At 54.6% G+C, this 18,933-nt stretch overlaps 1 protein-coding gene across 22 annotated transcripts in view; it reads left to right on the top strand.

Moving 5' to 3' along the window:
- Positions 1–18,933, top strand: part of RBFOX3 (RNA binding fox-1 homolog 3) — a 107,374-nt gene that overhangs the window by 17,842 nt on the left and 70,599 nt on the right. The window contains exon 1 of one of the 22 annotated variants that reach the window (XM_085522930.1): positions 6,395–6,627. The exons of 16 other annotated variants lie outside the window; for them this stretch is intronic. The gene's annotated coding sequence lies outside the window, so the exon portion shown is untranslated. Of the gene's footprint in view, positions 1–6,394; positions 6,628–7,878; positions 7,971–18,933 lie in introns of those variants that run through there. 5 more of the 22 variants (XM_085522947.1, XM_085522937.1, XM_085522944.1 and 2 more) reach the window with 5 other exon arrangements.

The following is an 18,933-nucleotide window of genomic DNA, read 5'->3' as shown; positions in this document are numbered from 1 at the left end:
GGCCCCATTCTGGGCTCTCAGCTTGTACTCTCTTTATCTGCATCACTTTCTTGTTCTCTTCATCATTTCCCCGAGTCTAACCCTCCACCATGTCATCTTCATTGCACGGCTCCTCCCTCTCCCCATTCGCCACATTACTGCAGCAAGGACTCACTTTCCCATCTTTTAGTCTCAGTGCCATACATAAAAGCGCTCTGATGGCCGTGGCGTGATAGCAAAGACAGAACTTAATTTCACAGCATTTTCATGTAATACTCCATAAAACCGAACAAATTTGCTGGAGTCCAAATCCATCTCATTATGCGGAGTCATTGAAAGGGAGGCTTTTAGATTCTGGGGCTCAGCGCTCAACGAGGGGATGTTACAGAAGAAGAGGGAAAAAATAATTAATTAGGTGCTGCTCTGTATCTTTGATCCTGCGTGGCGAGGCGCATTGAATGGAACGCCTGGCTCATGAATAAACGCCGCACGGAGCCCTGGTTTTTTTTTTCACCCCACTTGGGGATTCTTAAGCAAGTCTGGGGTGGATGAGGGGAAATCCACCTTCCTGAGCCTCTCTGTGCCTTCATGTGGATGTGCTCTGCTCTGTGCCTGCCCCATGGCTGGAGTGCGTGGCTTGGGACACAGAGAGAAGCCCTGAAGTTTGGGTGTATCTGGCATTCACCAATGTCCTGCTATAGGAACGGGTCCCAATGGGGCTCCTCTGCCCTGATCAATGGGGGTTGCTGCTCCCTGCAGCTGTGCTGGATGTGCCGTCCTTGGGGTCAGCCATGGGCTGGGCAGGTAGATCACAAATGTGCCAGCAAACCAATCCTGCAGAGCAGAGAGCTCGCTTTGCCTCAGCGTTAATTAATCTCGGAGCCAATGAGGACACTCTCAACTGGTCTTTACTTAATCCATAACCCAGAAATCTTCAAAATTATGTCATTTGTTCAATACAGACGAAATTAATTACTCTGGGAAACAGGCAACAAGTTGCATTTCGGCTGCCCCTTATCGCGTAATCAAATCTACAAAGTGCTTTTCTGTGCAGCCGCAGTGGCAGCGATGGGATTGCCTGCAGCACTCGTGAAATACTGAGCAGCATCCTCCATAAATCTGGCACGGTGCTGACTCTTACAGGAAACCTATGGCTGTGTGTAGGGCTGGGGGGGTGGGAGGTCTCTGCATGTGCCCACGGGCAGCATCTGGGTGCTCAGTGCCCTACTTTGGCTCTGATGCTGAGGGATCTGTCCTTGGACCTGCTGTTTATTGTGGGTGATTAAAAATCACACAACCCTACACTGGTTTGTTTGCTAAAATGGCTGTAATGAGATGAAAAATGTCACAGCTGAGATGAAGGTGGTTGTGGTAGGGCTGTGTTGGGGCCTTTAGCCCAGCTCTGAGCTCACCTGGACCGCAGGCGGCATCAAATCTATTCGGAGAAGATAGAAATGTAATTTCTCTCTGGCCTATCAATTTAAATAAATTAACTATTAGATTAGCTGCACTTAAAACAAAACAAGAAATCAATCCCACTGACCTCAGCTGCTATGAAGCCACGCTTTGCACTGCTAAACCTACAATGGCCAAAGGTCCTTGGGATGGTGGGGGTTGGGTTGTGGACCCCCCTGCCCATGGCTGGGGGTGCTGTGGGGCTGTCTGTGCTGCTGGGGCAGTGCTGTGCAAAAGGGTGCAGGGTTTGCAAAGGGATCCTGCTGCACTGCTGCTGTTTGCTTCTCCCAGTGGGTGCTGAGCAGGGTGCAGGTGGGTCTGGGGGTTCCCTGCTGATGCTGCCTCCCCTGCTGCCCTCGCTGCATTGATCCGTACCAGTCCTGCTCTGATGAGATGTGCGAAGCAATCGATCCACCTGCAGCTCTGCAAGAGCCTTCAGGCAGGGTTTCAACCTCTGCATCCCCTGCTGCGGGGGTCCCACGGTGCCTCTGGGGGTGGTGAGGTGCCAGCAGATCTCCTGTGTGTGATTGGGGCTCTGGGCACACCCGTGCTGCCCAGCACATCCACAGCCTTCATCCAGGAGTGATTTCTCTGAGTAATGCAGGTAAATGGCCCTGTCTCAAAAAGGGGAAGGGCTGTGAGGATGCACCCATGGCATCCTCTTGCTGTCTGTGCAGTGCTCACATTGGGGCTCACATTGCTGAAGGAAAGGTGCAGCCCAGGCTCACTTTGTTCTGGTGATGGAGACTAATTTGGCTACTAGCTGGGCTCTTTAGCTGCATTAACAAGCTGAAATCTGATGAAAAAGGCAAAAGCAAGTCTGCCTCCTCTGCATCACTAACAGGAGACTTTATCAGACTTGCCACAACTCGAAAGATTCACATCGAAGGGCTCATTTATAAAGGAGGGGAATGAGAGAAAACATTTGGCCCAGAGGGAAGCGAGGAAGGAATTTCAGTCTCCTCTCATCTTTCATCATTTGCCTTCTCCCTCTCCTGTCTTGGCAGATCCACTATTTTGCTTTGTCTCCTTCAGGTGACTAATCATTAGACTAATTAGGAGTTAATCAATGTTTAATTAAAACATAGCTGTTAATTACCGGCGGTGCTGGTGTAGGTTGGATGTGAGATGTTGCGGAGATATTTTGGGGGCAGTTGATAAGAACTCGGCCTCTCGTTCCTCCTCTCCCCCCACTGAGCTCTCCCTAGGGCCGACCCTATTCACAATGCCCTATGGATGCCAATGGGGATGTGCTCAGTGCTGGGCTCAGGCATTGGGCTGGAGATGTTGCTTAATGTCTCTGGATATGCTTTTTTTGAGGGGAAGAACCCAATAACTTTTTCTTTCCCTTGCTACCAAGAAGAAGATGCAGTCAACAGAGCAGGGGTTTAGTGATTTAGATGGTGACAGCGCAAGGGAAGGGGAGCTATGTTTAGAAATAATTGCTTTGTCTTTTGCAGAGGTATTAGTGCTTCCATGCTGGCAGCCTCAGGAATTAGCAGAAGGTATTGGTGACATAAATACAGAAGGAAAATTATTGCTGCTTGCAATCACTTCCCTGTATGTGTGCATGTGGTGAGAAGGGGTGAAGGGAGTGGGATGGGAGCTGGGGAGCAGAGTGCGTTTGGGAAGCGCCCACTGCCTTGTTGGACTCAATGACAGTGAGTGGAACCTGATGTTTAGCTTCTAAAATATGAGATGTCTAAGGAAGGAGCTGGGCTGGAGGGGGACTCGTGGTGTTCCTGTGTGCAGGGATGGCGTGGGGCTGCTGTCTGCATGCAGTGCTGCATGCTGTGCAGTGCTCAGGGCTGGGATGGTCCCAGCAGCCTGCATGGGGGGAGAGCTGCAGTGTGGATGGATGGATACACTCTGAGGGTCTTGTGGGGAGGGTGCTGGGTGCCCTCCTGCTCCCTGCCCAGGATGATATTGGGGCTGAGTGGCAAAGTGGGAATGGATGAGCTGCCATAACACGTTGGCCATGAGAACAGGGCTGGGTGACAGCGTTGCAGGTCAGCATTGCCTGCCCACTGTGAGACATGGCAGCCCCACATCAACCTGTCCCACACAGTGCAGCCTTCATCACCAAGAAGGATCTCCAACAGAACGTGGCTGTTCATGCACTCAGATATCAAACTCCATGCAGAATATTAAGTAATTTCCTCTCCAATGATCGCGGTGAATTTAATTAGCTCTTGTTCCCCTGATAGAGTTGTCTCTGTGTTCCTAAAGCGCTGTGTTTGGAATGAAGGGGGTGGCAGCACTGCACAGTGGGGCAGCTCCTCTCCATCTCCCCCATCCTCGGCTGCTGGAGTGATGTTTGTTGCTCTGTTTTTCAACTTTGAGAACCTCAGAGCAAAGAGAGAGGGTGGAAGATAATCCCTCCTCTTTGGAAGAGGGCTGTGGCTGCATCCCCAGCGTGGTTTGTTCTTTGCAATGACACACTGAGAGCTGGGAATGGTGCGATGCCCAGGAATCAATGGGGAATGTGATCTTCAAGCAGGAGGTGGGGAGGTTGGGTAGCACGGCGTGTCAGCAGGCAGCCGTTATCAGGATGAATGGGGCAGTGCTGCTTTCACGGCGCTCCTCCTGCTTTGGTTGCTGTGCAAAATGCAAAATAAATAAATACACACACCTGATTTAGCAGTGATTAATTTGCATAATTAACACCATGTCAAATCACGGTGCCGAGGAGCACTTTGCTCCAGGTGTTTGCGGGGATGCCTTCCCAGGCTCACCTCAAAATGAGGTTATTCTGCTGTTTGGCAGCCCTGTGTGGACAGAACATTATGGGATGGTGGTGTTGGGGTCATGGAGCTGTGCCGACCTGTGTGTCCCTGTGGGTGTTTGCCTGCCCTGGAGTCAGGGGTGAGCTCAGAGCACAGGGATGGAGCCAGGCAACAGAGCTGCTCTGACAGATGCTGATCTTGCTCTATGGAGTGGCTGCAAATATCCCACAGGTGCAGCACCGCATCAGGAGTGTAACGACATGTGATGCTTCAGAACGTGTCACGCTGTGGGCAGCTCCAGTTCCACGCTCTCCCTCCTCCTTCCTCTGTAATGGATATCAGATTGTTCTGGTGATCTTAGTGTTGCTGGAGTAATTGACTGATGCAGTGCAATGCTCGCTGATTTAATAAGTTTGTTAGCGTAGTAGAGGCTCAGGTTTTTGCTGTTAATGTGCAGTGACAATTATGTTTTAGATTTGCTCATTATGTTGCGTAACTTGGCTATGAAATCTATCACAAATTGTTTTTGAAAAAGCATTATTTCAGAGTGCATTAACATGGGCTCTCTCTCCTTATCCCTCTGGTGCAGGAGAGCTCTTTGCAGGCTGCACTCGCCCACGACCAGGCATGCAGTTACTTTCTGTGTGGTTATTACGTGCTCTGCTTTGGGTTTTTGTGGGTCAGGGCTTCTGACGTTGCCATCAGCACATCCAGGCCCTTCCACACCTCACCCCACCCTATAGGGGCTGTGCAGGTACCTGGTGTTCTGTGGGGTCAATGCACCTTCATGCAGGGGGCTGAACACAGAGCTGTGGGGCTCAGTGGGCGCCCAGCATCGGCAGTGCAGGCACTGTCTGTGTGGTCAGTGCTCTGAAAGGGGGTGGGCTGTATTTGGGCACCTGGAAGTTGGGGGGTCCCCAAGAGCTCGAGCCACTGTGGGTGGCTTGAGGGAAACCCCTCCTGTCTCCTCTCCTTGTTCTGAGCACATTGCTGCATCTCAGAGGCAATCCCTGCAGGGCTGGAGCCTTGTACTGCCCTTGTTTGGGTGCTGCAGGAGGGTCATGATGCTCAGTGCAGGGGACAGGAGGATCCCTGCATGCTGTGGTTTTGCTGCAGCTCTGGTTTATAGAGTCTGAATCCAAGGAAAACCCCAGGCAGAGCCACAACAGGTCTCTTTTCCAGTTGCAGCTATGGAAAGGAAAACAGCCCCATCACTATGGATAAAAAAGCAACAGTCATTTAGCAACTCTGCCTCCCTCCAAACGGAGGCTCTAAATGGCAAATAGGCTGTGAAATAAGCTAAGAAAAACAAATATTTTTTTCCAGATTAATACGTGTTCCTTCTGGTTCACATCACAGCTTTGCCAAGAGGCAGGGTTCTATTGACTTGTGTTTTCCAAACCGCCTCTCCCACCACAGCATCACTCCACGCTGCCTTCCTTTCCCACTCCTCCTCCTTCTGGAAGCAACGAGGTGGGCTGCTCTATGGGGCCGGGGGATGGTTGTGTGCAGCCCTGCACAGCGTGGGGTTGCTTAGCAATCCCACAGCACCGCCGGCTCCTGCTCTGCATGGGGCTGTGCTGAGTGGGCCCAGCTCTGGGAGCAGCTCAGGGCCTTGATGTGCATTGAGGTTTTGCAAAGCGCTTCTTTCTCTCGCGTTCCCACTTCTGCATTCTCTAAATGTGCTGCCTAAAGCATCTTCAGCCTCAGCGAACCGTGAGGAAAGCAGCACGGAGGGGCAGAGCAAGGAGTGTCCTGGTAGGGCTGGGAATGAGGGCAGTGAGGTGCTGTGCATGGCTGTGTCATGCAGAATGGTGGTGAGATGGATGGGTGTATCTTACAGTCTGTGTTCACACTGCTGCTCTGTGTAACCCCGATGATATCCTGTGTTCTTCAGAGCCTTTGGAGGAAGGAGAAAACGTGTCAGGAGGGAATGTAGCAGAATGCAGACGCATATTATAGAGGGTGCTGAGCTGCAGTGAGGTCGTGCATCCCGCTGGTGAGCCAGAGGAGAAGGGGCAGCTCTGTGGGACCTCCTGCAGGCCGTGCTTTGTAAAGTCCTGAGTGCAGAAATGCACCGGGCTTCCAAGGTGAAGGCAAACAGCGGGGCTGGGGGCGCCTGAGGGCTGCTGCTGTGTAAGATAGGAAGGATTGTTGCATCCCACTGCTGTGGGTACATCGGGATCGCTGCCCCGTGCTCCTTCTGCTGGGGTGGGTGAGAAATACACGAGGCCACTCCTCGCCGGGCTGGTGCTGCTGAACGCGTCTTAAGGCAGAGCTAAAGCCCTTGGGACAGCTCGGTTCTTACTGATCTCTGCAAGTGGGCAATGCCTCGCTGCGGAAATCACCTCCGCGCTTGACACTGCTGTAACGTGTTCATCCTCAAGGCAGATATGGGGAAAAAGCCGGCTCTTCTTGCAGGGCGGAGGTGGGAGCGTGCCGGGCTCGTTACGAGCACGCTGCCGAGGTGGGAGAGCGCCTCGACGGCTGGGACCGCGTGCGGCTGGGGGGTGGGAAACCGCGGTGGGAGGGGGCGTGCGGGGCGTGCTGCGCTGCTTTGGTGGGGCGCATCGTAGGGTGGGAGCGAGGGGGATCCCGGCCCCACGGTGGGAACCCCGCAATCTGTGCCCTCGCCCGGTGCCGGAACCGTCACGGCGGAGCAGCGAGGCCGAGGGCGGGGAGAGGAGGCGGGGGCCGGGGGCGCCGGGGCGGGGGTGGTGCGGCCGCACGTGCTCCCTCCCTCCCAGCCCCATCCCCGCGGCTCCGGGGGCGGGCGCGCTCCGTTCTCTTTCGTTCGGCGGCTCCGGGGGCGGCGGCGGCGCGGGCGCAGCCGCGTGCGAGGCGAGCCCAGTCGGTACCGCGCCGCCTGCTGCCGCCGGGCCGCCCGCTGCTGGGAGATGCCGCTCGGCGGGTGGGGACCCGCGGCTGCCTTCAGCCTCCGCCGCCGCCGCGGGGACATCTGAACGTGAGTCACCGGGAGCCGAGGGGGCGGCGGTCGGGCGGTACCGGGAAGGACGAGCGGGATGAAGGGGAGGATGCGGGGAGATTCCGTTGGGGTGACCCTGAGGGGCTGCCCCCACCGGCAGCGGGAGGGCGCGGGGATGTTGCGAGCCCCGGTGCCGGTGGGAGCGCAGCGGTTCGGTTCGGTTCGGCTCGCTGGGAGGCGGCGCGGCATCACGCAGCGCCCGGTGCTTTGCAGTAGGAAGTTTCTCCCCTGCGCGTTGCGGCCGTGATCTCCGGGCGGTCCGATTTCCCCGGCTCAGATGCATCTATTAATGAAACCCGGCTGTTCCTGAGGCTGTCTCTCTAAGTTAACGTCTGCAGCGTTTTATTCGCCTGCGAAAGAATCCTGGCACAACTTCTCATTAAGTTTGCGTTATAGGTTCTTAATGGATGTCTTAATTAGGGACTGTTGTGGAAGGGAATATTATGCTAATTAACATCACACCCTCTAGGTGAAGATGAATTGTAATGAAAAGTCAGGCGAGGTGGCACTGGGATTGATGGGGAGGAGGAGGAGGAGTGGGGCTGGAGGGGGGGGCTCTGTGGGCAGCATTGGTGTGGGGAAGGGGTGCGCCGAGCAGATGGGTGCAGGACGTGCATCTTTCCCTGTGCTGAGGTGCTATGCTCAGGGCTGTGTGTGTATGGAAGGAGCGAGGGCCTTCTGGAGTCACCTGGTTCATTGGTGCTGCGTGGGTAAATACCCAGCGCCGTTGTTCAGCCCTCTGTATGTCAGTGATGCTCTGGCGGTGCGTGCGCCTGCAGCAGTGTGCGGTGCTGCGTCCCAGCACTTCAACGCGGATGCTCCAGGTAAACAAATGTAGCGTTAGGGCTGGGAGCACTGGGTAGGGCTTGGGGGTATGGCCCTATCCCCATAGGCGCTGTGGGGTTGGAGAGGCTGCGGTGGGGAGTGTGGCAGCAGGGATTTCTTGGTTTCTCACTCCAGTAAGCATGACATTAACACAGCGGCTATTTTCGGCTGCCTTTTGGGAAGGGTTGGAGCTCGCTTGCTGCCTCCGTGGAAGCCTGGCCTTGAGCAGGGGTGTTCCCCACTGTGTGTGGTGCCACGTGCGGTGCTTGCAGTGGGGCATGGTGTATGGCTGAGCCCTGGAGGTTGGGGATACCCCATGCCATCTCCCTGCCTGCTGCTCTCCTGGATGTCCAGAGGGCTGTGTTTTATCACAGCCTCCCCACACTGCGTGCTGCCTTTGCTTTATTTGCGTGCCTGAAGGCTGCAGTCAGTCTGGAGGCCTCGTTCTGTTGGGTGCTGTGCAAATGCAGATTAGGACGGTCCGTTCCCCAAAGAGCTTCCAGGCTTCTGGCTAAAATGGCTGAGGCGTGATCAAACCGCACAAAGCCTCACAAAGCGAGAAACGAAGGCTGGGTGGTTGGTTTTTTTTTATCCCCCTCTGTATAATAGATGGAGCAAACGCTCAGAGTTTGTAATTTCTGCAGAAGGCTGAATGCAGCGGCTGGGCTGGCAGGGTTGCTCAGAGCTGGCCAGTCGCTGGGAACTTGTTCTTGGCTCTGGGGAGCCGTGCAGAACCTCTGTTTGTTCTTTGGGAGAAACAGACATCTGGTTTTTCTGTACTTATTTGTCTGTTTTCCTCCTTTGAAGCCATGGGTGGGATCACTCAGCAAGCTTTGGCACAAGGGCACGCACAAATGCTTTGCTGTGGCAGTGGATAAACTCCTGCTGGGGTTACAGTGAGGGCTTTTGGGGCACAGCATTAGGGTTGTCTCTTGGGGTTGCAGGTGTTGGGCATTGAGCTGGAAAGGTGGTTCCAGAGTGCGGTTCCAAGCATGCAAACCTGCTGGTGGCTGCTGCAGTGCCAGTCAGTTCTATCGCTGCTTTTCCGAGTGGGAGAGGGACCCTGGAAGGGTTTAGGTGATGTTTCCAGCCCAAAGGAGGAGATTCTCTTCCTCTACATTTGCTCTCCCAAACCCTCCTATGAACTCAGTGCATTCCGCACTTTGTCAGTGCCTTTTATTGAGGTCTTCTTTCCCAAACAAAGAGCATGTATTCCTCCATCTCCCCCCACCACAACGTGTCATCCTTAATGGCTGCATGCACATCCTGGGCTCTGAGGTGCCATGCAGCTGGCACAGCGCTGTGCTAAGAGCTGCCTCTGTGCTGCTGCTGATTGCAACGCTGCACCACCTCCTCCCACAGAGCAGTGGCTGCTCTCCATCCTGGGCATAGTTTTGCTTTGCTGTGATGCCTCGAGGTGCCCTGGGTGTCCCCGGATGGTTGGGAGTGCAGGGATTGGGTGTCCCCATTGAGAGCTGCATCCCCAGCAGCTCATCCAGCACGGGCTGCTTGTTTGGTGTGTAAGTGAAGGTTTTAAAGTGCATGCGTTTATTAGATGAGTTTATTGTCACAATTTCTCTGACGGATCAGATGGCGGTGGATAAATGTCTCTGAAGGTTAGTGAGATAACACGAGGCGTGAGGGAAGTTCCTTCATTTATGTGAGCACTTTTAATTTATGGTATTAGGAGGTGAGAGCGTGCTGAATCATCACTTCATGCAAACAATTTGGTCTGTGGAACAAACAGCCGTAGCAGAGGGAGGGCAGCTGGTGGTGGGCCTGAGGCTGTGGGCTCAACTGCACTGAAGGATGCACAGCCCAATCCTGCTGTTCCTTGCACCGCTGCGTGAGCATCCCCAGGCTCCTTGCAAAGGCTGAGATCTAAGGCTGGTGTGAGTGCAGGAGCCTGTTTGGTTGTAGGAGGATGGAGTTGTTACGGCACAAAGGAGAACCTGGGTGAGGAATGGGGGCAATGCGTGTTGCAGGGATTGAGTCTGGGTGCAGCCTCCTGGTGCTGGGTAAGGCTCTGTGGTGCGCTCAGTCTGCTGTACCTCTTGCTCTCCCATTTGAGCAGTGCTGTAGTGCTTCCATTGCTCACCAACAGCCCCACGTGCCCCTTTGAGGCCGCCCTGACCCATTCATGTCCCCAGTTCTGTCCCCACTCCTGGCTCTGTTACGGCTCCTTCCCCTTGTCAAGGTAATACAAGGGATGCTCGAGCAGGTCGTGTGCATTGCTGGTGTTTAGAGCAACTCGAAGTATTGAACCAGAGGGAAGTCATTACAACCAGAATTTATGGAAGCGATAAAACAACTTTTGACAACGGGTTCACCTCCCGCGCGGCCAGAGAGAGGAGATTTTCCTCCTGTCAGATCGATAAACAATTAATTGGAAAGCGGGGAGCCGGAGAAAAAGGGAGTTTTCCAGATCTCCAAACTCTGAATCAGGCCGTGGGTGAGGCAGAGATGTGAGAATCTGAGCTCTGCTTCTGAAATGGTGACCTCGATAAGGCGCGCTCAAATTCCTGAACCGCGGATGATGCTTCCTTTGCTGAATAAATCTCCTTTTAAATATAGCACTCGTTCCTCGATATTTCTGCTCCCAACGTGTTTAATGGAGCTTTGCTTAATAATCTGCTTCAAAATGCTGACTTCCAACCACCCCCCAACCCCCCTCCCCAACCGCGTTTTAATTGAATTCTAATTTCTGTTCAGAACCGCCTTAAATGAAACGAGTTTAGAGGGGAAAAAAAAACCCACCAGCCAACCAAACAGTAAATAATAAATATCATTCACTTAGCCTCAACATAAGCTGTGGCAATAAAGAATTTAAGTCGCTGCTTCAATCTGCATGCAGCGCATCCCTCTGCCAGCAGCACAACAGGCCTTTGGTGGAGTGCGGTGCCGGCGTGTGTTCAGCAAGAGGAATAGGGATGTGGGGCTGCTCCGTGCCCCAGCCCACAGCAGGGATGGGGGGGAGATTTATGGTCCCTCCCCACTCTGTTGATGGGCAATTAAAAGTGCTGCATGGCTGGGAGTGAGCGGTGCCTGTGAGCAGCAGTCGGAATAAATCCATCACTTTAGGCTTTGGGGGGGGCGGGGGGGACTGCCGGCTCCATCTGCAGTCCCTAAACCCTCCCTGGCCATGGGGCTGTGTGCCCAGGGGGTCTCTGTGCCTTTTATCTGGGGGCTGAGCTGGGTTTGGGGAGCACCAGGTGCTGCTTGGTCCCAAGTCTGCCACCAGTGCTGTTGCTCTGTTGGATGGCTGCGGTGCATCTTTCTGCTGTTGTTTCGACTGATGGAAAAAGAGCGTGTTTCAGTGCAACCTCCCAACGTAATGTGTGAGTTTTGGGGATATACAAGGTGATCCCAAGGCCGGGTGATACCTCCAGCTGGGGCTGCAGCTCTCATGCACGCTGCTGGGCTCTGCAAAGCCCAGGTCACCATTGGTGTGTCAGTGCAGCGCTGCAGCTCTGGTGCATGGGGAGCTATGGGGGGTGGGCAGGTGCTGCATGGGAAGGTGCTCATGGGCAGATCCAGGTGAGGATCTGTGCACTGTGTGGATGAGGGCTGAAATGATGCGCCGCAGAGCCAGTTTTTTTGGTTTTTTGTTTTGTTTTAAATAAAGCTATCTCCAGTATATTGCAGAAGTAATTAGGAATCCTGAGCTGGCTGTATCTCGATCTTTATAGCAACATAGCTGATAAAGCATGATTCAGGGACCTCGTTATCTTTTTTTAAAGAAGTTTTTATTTAACTTCCGTGAAGTTGCCATGGTTACTCCTGTGCATGGCTTCCATGCCGCTCGCGCCTTAAGTGCAGCTGCTGGCATTAAGAATTAAAACATCCACATTTGGAGCAGCCCTGGCCTCCCCCAGCTGCGATCCCGTTATGCTGCCGTGTGGGATGCGCTAGAGCCTGGAAGGGGCTCCCCAGCTCCCCCATTGGTTTAGCAAAGCTCTGCTCTTCCCAGCCCAGCAGCACAAATAGAGCTGGTGGATATGGGGTCCATGGCATGGGATGGAGGTGTTTGTGCAGAGCTGCATTGCTGCTTTTGGAAGTGTGGAGCTTGATGCAGTGAGGGGTGGTTGCAGTGGTGGTGTCACTGGGGCTGGTGTCTGGTGGGGGGGCTGAGTCCTTGCTCTTCCCTGACTCCCATTGATGGAGCATCAATGGGTGCTATTGCCTTTGGGTTCTGTCCATGGTGCAGCCACAGTTGGGTAAGTGATGCTGAAGAGTGGCACAGGATGGAGCTGGTGCAGAGCTGGAAAGGCAGGCAATGCCCCCATATGGCTGTGGGATGCGATGCTGGAGGGTTCTCAGTTTCCAGCGGGGAAGATCCCTGTTCCAGCCCTGGGGCGGGCTGTGGTTCTGGCAGGTGGGGGCTGTGCTGCTCCATGGGCAGGCGATGCAGAGCTGCTCTGTGTATGTGCACGTCTGAACTCTGTCCTGGTTGTGTCCGTCAAAGTTCCGCCGTGCTGCCCCTCCTGCTCCCCCAGCACTTCTCAGCAGCTGAAGGTGGGAGGTGTGTGGGAGGCAAAGCTGCACCGGGAGCACTGCTGGGGGTTGGGGTGTGCATAGGGGGCTGTGCTCTCTATGGAGCTCTGCGGGTCCTCCGTGTCCCTCAGGTGAGGGGAGCAGCTCTGCTTGTTTGTCTCACCCGTCTTCCTCCTCCCCCCTTTTCTTCCTTCCTTCCTTTCTTTTCCCTCTTCTCTGTTTTCCCTCCTGATGAAAGATTTTCTTGCAGTGTCAAGGCAATGTGACCTGGTTCCGTAATAAAGACGAGGCTTATTAGAATTAAAGCCCAACAGTGTTAAAAAAGCAATCTTTGCAAGATTGAGGCCATGGGGGAATTGTAAATTCTCCGCAAAGACCTCATTTAAAGACTGGGCTGGAAACACATGCAAACACACGCGCTGCAGCCTGCCATGCACGGGGAAGTTTGGTTCTAAGGAGCAATGGAGAGGGCGAAGGGAACTGAGGCTGGGGCCCCCCTACCCCACCAGCTCCTCTCCCTTCTCCTCCTCCTGCTAATGTTCTCCCCTCGGGCTCTGGCTGTAGTGTGGGCTGCTGCTGCGTTCCCATTATCAGGTGTGGGAAATGAATGTGAAACAAGCGGTGTATGTGTCAGAACGGCCCCGAACCTCCCGCTGTCCGCAGAGCAGCAGTCCTTTCCATTCCCCACGGTGGTCTGTTGTCATGATTTGCTGTTATCTGTCTAATTAGAAAGTAAGCTCTCCTGGCAGGGAGCGCGGCTGCTTCTCTGGCTCTGAGTGCCGTGCACACCTGTGGTGCGGGATAAATGAGGATATCTTAAGCAAGCAAAAGGGAATGTTGATTTATGAATGTTCATCAGCTCTCCTGCCCAGGGCTGAGGCCACTGGGGCCCATGATCCCCTGCATGTGCTGTGCAGGCATGTAGGGTTAGGGTGCAGGGATCAGCAGCTGAGGGGGGACCTGAGGTCAGCAGGGATGCTATTAGTGGGGAGGGTGCTGCAAGTTTTGGGCTGGGGATGGAGCTGAGGGGCTGCAGTTGGTGCTGCTGGGATGCAGCTGCCTCTTCTCGCTATGCTGCGTCCCAGCACTGCTGGGGACAGCCGAGGTGGATGCGCTGGAGGGACGATTGCGTGTTTGCCAGTGGATCTTGTCCACGAGTAGGACACGGGAAAGCTTTTTCATTAAAGTGTTGTGGGGGGGAAGCACACAGCGGTTAAGTTCAGTGCCTGTGCTGTGCTCCCATAATATATGGCATGCAGTTGAGCTGTAGCCTTCACTGTCATCCCTGCCCCTGGATATTTATAGCTCGGCAGACCTACACGCACGCAGCCCAATGCTGCACTGAGAGCAGAGCAGGACAGGGGCTGAGCACAGTGCCTGTGGGGCAGCGCGGTCCCAGCAGTGCCCTGTGGGGCACATCCTGCTCCATAGAGGTGTGAGGGGGGTGGCACTGCTCTTGGGGCCAGGCAGACCCTCACCCTGCAGACTGGCACAGCTCAGGCTGCTGTCATTGTCCCCAGCACACGGTGAATCTAATGTCTGGTATGGGAGCCCTTCAATTCAGGATAAATGGCCTTTCCTTCAGAGCTGGCATGAGTTACTCTGATGTTTTGCTCCTCAGCAGAGGTGGGCAGGGGAGGGCTGGGTATTATATTGGGCGATAGGTAGGAGAAGCAATCTCTGGGAGGCCATCAATTTGGATTAAGCTTTGTGGACTGGGATGGAGGGTAATCACCATCCTTCATTGCGGAGAGGTAAGAAATAAGTCAGCTCCTTTATGGATCATGATAGCTGGGTACGAGCAGGACCTGCTGCAGGCGTGCATTCTACCCCTGGGCCAGGGACAACCCAGGAGGGTATAAGAGCCAAAGGGTGAGACCACAGCCATCCTGGTCTTTGAAACCCCCTGCAATGGGCAGAGCTGGTGGGCCCTGAGAGCAGCATTCTGCATGGCATCCACCTCCCTCCACCCACGCATGCCTACGCACAGGCAGCAATGAAAGGCTGAGCCCAGTAAACAGCAAATGGAGAGCAGGAGAGGGAAGTGGGGCAGCGGGGCTGGGGGCTGCAATGGGGAGAGGCGGCCGCTCCGGCCCCACTGCCTGGAAACACCCCCCCCCACCCCCCCGTCCTTTTTGTTTGTACTTTTATTTTTCCCCTCCTTAATCTAAGTGCTTCGTTTTCCAGAAGCTGTCATTTTACATAAACCTCTCAGCGAGGTACATCCATTCCCACTGCCAAAATCTCCATATCAAACACTTGTAACATGCCGCCGAGCTGACAGCCCTGCCGATGCGTGCTCCGCTCCGTTACAAAGGGATGCTGCGTCGGGGAAGGATATAAATACACGCATCGAGATGGCACACAGCGCTCTCATTCCCCCTGTTCTCTTGCTGCCCATCTGAAACATCCCCATGGAGGTGCCCGTCCCCCCCCCCAGCAATGCAGGGAGTAGAGATGATGGTGATGTGAGGGCACCGGGCAGCACAGCCTCCAGGGGATGGAGCTGGGGCTGCAATGGGCTGCAGTGTGCCTTGAAGTCCATGCACGCCCCAGGCTCTCAGGGAGTCTTTTTCCAGCCTGGATGTGGCTCTGTGTGCACCTTCTGCCTTGCAGCGTGCGCGGGTTGGAGAGCATCCCAGCCATGCTGTGCTGTGGGTTCCTTATTTGTACAGACATGGTGTGCTCTGGGCACAATGTGTCCCCTCTGTGCTGTGGGTGGATGTAGGGTCTCTGGTGTGGGGCTGGGGAACCGTCCTTTTAGGTGTTGTGCAGTATGAGGCTGCTTGGCATGAAGCTTCTTGCCCCCAGTCCCATTTAATTGGGAGAACAGGGATGGAGAGGGAAGAAAATTCTTCCCTTCTGGGTGATGTTCAAATCCAAACCCAAATCTCTGTTTCTCTGCGAATGAGAAAGGGTGAAAAGCAAAATGCTCTCCCCATCCCCCTCCTCCCCACCACGTCTTATCGATCTTGCAACGGATGAACAGAATCATTCCTTCTTGGGATTCCCTTCCCTCCTCTTTGCTGCTGTTCCCATGGCACTGCCACAGCGCTGTGGGTTTTGGCCATCCCATGTGGGGAGACACCCACGGTTGGGGCTTCTGGGGCTGTGTTAATCCTCCTGTACCATGATGGTTTGGGGGGGATGGGGAGCTGGTGCTGACCCCAGGGGCTGGGAAGGGCTCTAGGGCAGCAGAAGGGAGAAGAGGGCATGGGGAGATTGGGACTGTGGGCTGCATGGCTGGGGAGGGAGTGGTGTGAAGGGAGCAGCCGAGCAGCCGCACTCCTTGTGTTTCTCTCCTCATATAGAAACTGGAGCTCTCAGAGCAGCCTAAAATAGACGAGAACTGCTGGTGGGAGCAGTGGGGGCTGTGCTGCTTCGGGGTGGGAGCTGTGGGAACATGCGTGCCAGGCAGGGTGGGTGCTTGGGGCTCTGTGTGGTGCAGTAAGGCTGGTTACCCCCCCACCCCCCAACACCTTCCCTCATGCCCATGGGTCTGGTACCATCATTGCCCCTTGGGGGAGGCCTGGGGAGGCTGCTTGGGTAGTGGCTGCTGCTGGCAGGGCGCAGATCCCAACGTTGTTCATGTTACACATGGAGGTTTCTGTCTGTATTTCTCCCTTATGGAGAAACTTGACGTGCGAAATATGAGAGTTGTTTTGTTTTTTAAATGGTTTTTAATTGAATCCCTTTCTATACATGCAGTACCTCTATGCAGAGCCATACATCCACAGGGCCTCCCCAATGACCCCAGCCTGTGCCCATGCTGGGCTATGCTGGATGCTGCTGCCCAGTGTTTTCAATGGGGGAGGGCTGAGCTCCTGCAGGCAGAGTTCAGGAGTGTTCCTCATGGGCGATGGGAAGTTTTTGTACAGGCTGATTAACTGCCTCCCTCTGATGTGACATGGCAAGATAAAATATGAGCGGCTGCATTCTTTGACTTAAAACTTAATTAAAACTATATATCAAAAACGTAAGACCCCAGGCTTAATAAAACCTGATAAAATTATACTAATACACTTCAATTTCAATCCAAGGCTCCCTGATGGAAGAGCGTGAGAGGCAGAACCCATAACTAGATTAGAACCACCTCCTATGCAATATTTATGGTGCTGTCCTGCTTGAGATGCATGGCCTCCGAGGAAGGGCCGGGCACTGTGATGAAGAGGAGGTGTCAGCACAGCTTATGTGGATATAGGAGTGAGGGTAACAATATGCAAGCAGACAGCAGAGACTGCCTGCTGCAGGGTGGGGGGGAGGGGGGAATGCAGGGCTGGTGTTGCTGGTTTGGTTGATGGTGTTGCTGGGCACCAGGTTGCATTGGGACTGCTGAGCTCTTGTGCATCCCTGTGGCTGGTGCTGGTGCTGCCCAGCAGTGGGGGTCTGGGGCAGCAGCTGGGGCGCTGGGGTTGGCTCTGCACTGAGGGATGCTGTGAGGCTCCAGCCTGAACTCTTTCAGCCTCTCCTTCACCTCTCAGCCTCCATTTCACATGGCTGTGGTGGCCGCTGCTCTCCTCTGCTTGGCATTGCTCCCAGCAATGCATTTCACTGCTTCCTCTCTAGCTGCTGGGCTCAGACCTGGCTTTCAGGGGTATCTCCAGGGCCAGGTGCTGTTGACATCCATGTGAGGTAGCGACAGCCCTGTTGGGGCTGAGGTCTTTCAGGTCTTCCATGTAAAGTGACTGTCTTGCTTGAGGCAGGGACAGAACTGCCCTAGAGGATGACCTCAGGGTGGGTAGATGATACCTGTCCCATGGTGCTGTGTCCCTCCTGCAGCACCTGGCAGGGCAGCATGCTCCTATGGGCTTGTGGAAGCCCATGGGTTTGCTGCAGGCTGTGACAGCTGCTGATGGCTTTTTGCTGGTCTGTCTTTCTGGGGTTATGATGTATTGAGGGAGATGCTGCATGTTGGATTGCAGGCTGAGAGCCAGAGCCTGGCAATGGGAGCTGAGTGAAGAAAAGGAGCCTGGTGGTTCCCTTGGCATGAATGGGGCTGAACTTCACCTTAGGGCAAAAGGTTCCCAGGTCAGGGGCAGTTCCCAAGGCTGAGGTTGCTGCTCCATTGCAGAGCAGAGGTGCCCAAGACATCAACAAGCTCTGCTGTCACCCTGCTCACAGCAATATCTGTGGCTGGTATGAAGAGATCCTTCACTGCCCTTTGTTTGGTGGGGGTTGGGGGGCACCTGCTGGGCACTGCTCAGTGCAGCACAGACACCCGCAGTGCCACCTCTCACCGGCGTCGTGGGAAGAGGCTTCTCTAGACTGCTAATGTGGAGCATAAATCGTGGTGGAGACAGGGTAGGTCAGAGGAGGGAGGCAGGAGCAGCAATGCATTGCAGTCAATGAGACACCGTCCTTAGAGGAGAACACGGGGTCTGATGTGGAGCAGAGGGAGCGCTCCCGCTCCGTGCTCTCCTTCCAGGTCACTGACAGCTCTCAGCTCTGTGCTCACTTTGCTGTGAGGCTTCTGCTGCTCCTGCACATCCCAACAGTAGGGCCTGACCCCATGCTGGGGATGGGGGGGGGGGGGGGTGGACTGCATGGCTGCACCCTGGGGCTTGAGGTCCTGCCCTGGGACTCAGGGTCCTGCCATTGACATGCAATTTTGGGCAGTGGGAGGAGAGCTGGGGTTGGTTTCATGGTGCTGTCCCTTACCCATGTGCCCCCATCTCTTCTCACAGGTTGTGCCCAGGGTTTGTTCCTCCCCCCCCACCCCCCAGGCAGGGACTGCAGCGTGCTGCTCCATGGAGCTGTATTTTCAGAGACTGCGGGGGATGTTGTGTGTGTAAAATTAGCACTGCCTTGTTAGTCCTTTTCAGGCTAATTCGGAGTGAAATGCTTTAGCAGCGGTGGGCTGATTCTATCAGGAGAACAAGAACTAATTAAATTCACTCTGACCATCAAGCAGTAAATTATTTATACCCAGACAGATGCAATCTAATCTCTAGCATCCAACCCAACCGAACCTGCATCCTACTCGATTCAGGGCTGGGGAGGCAGATTCAGAGCACAAAAGGGCAAAGGGAGGGCAGGGGGCACAGGGGCGAGAGGGCCCTTTGCCTTTGAGCATGGCAGGGACTGAGGGACCCTCCTCCTCCTCCTCCTCTGGGGATGAAGGTCTCATTACATGCTGTGGCCTCTCCTCCTGCCCATCAGTGCTGTGTGGGTGCATGAGCCGTGTTCATCTCCTTAAGGTTTGTTTCATTTTGGGGTGTCTGACCCCATGTCTGATCAGCTCGTTCCCACATTGCAGTGGTAATGTGAGCTTGGGCTGCTTCAGAGCTGCAGTTTGCTCCAATTGCTATTGAGCCGACGTTGCTCTCCTTCTCCCCAGTCGAAAGGAAAAGTGTAAAACCATTTGTAGCCCTTCAGGGGGGTGCAAGCAGCCCCAGCAAACTGCCTGGGCTGGGGTTAAAATACTGTGTTAAGCATTACCTGGCCTTAATTTATATGGGAGGGACTCAA

Source organism: Coturnix japonica, chromosome 23, assembly GCF_054131305.1.
Source record: "Coturnix japonica strain WE chromosome 23, WE-NBRP24, whole genome shotgun sequence".
NCBI lineage: Eukaryota > Metazoa > Chordata > Aves > Galliformes > Phasianidae > Coturnix > Coturnix japonica.
Note: the sequence above shows the minus strand (reverse complement) of the source record. Positions and strands in the feature narration are given on the sequence as shown.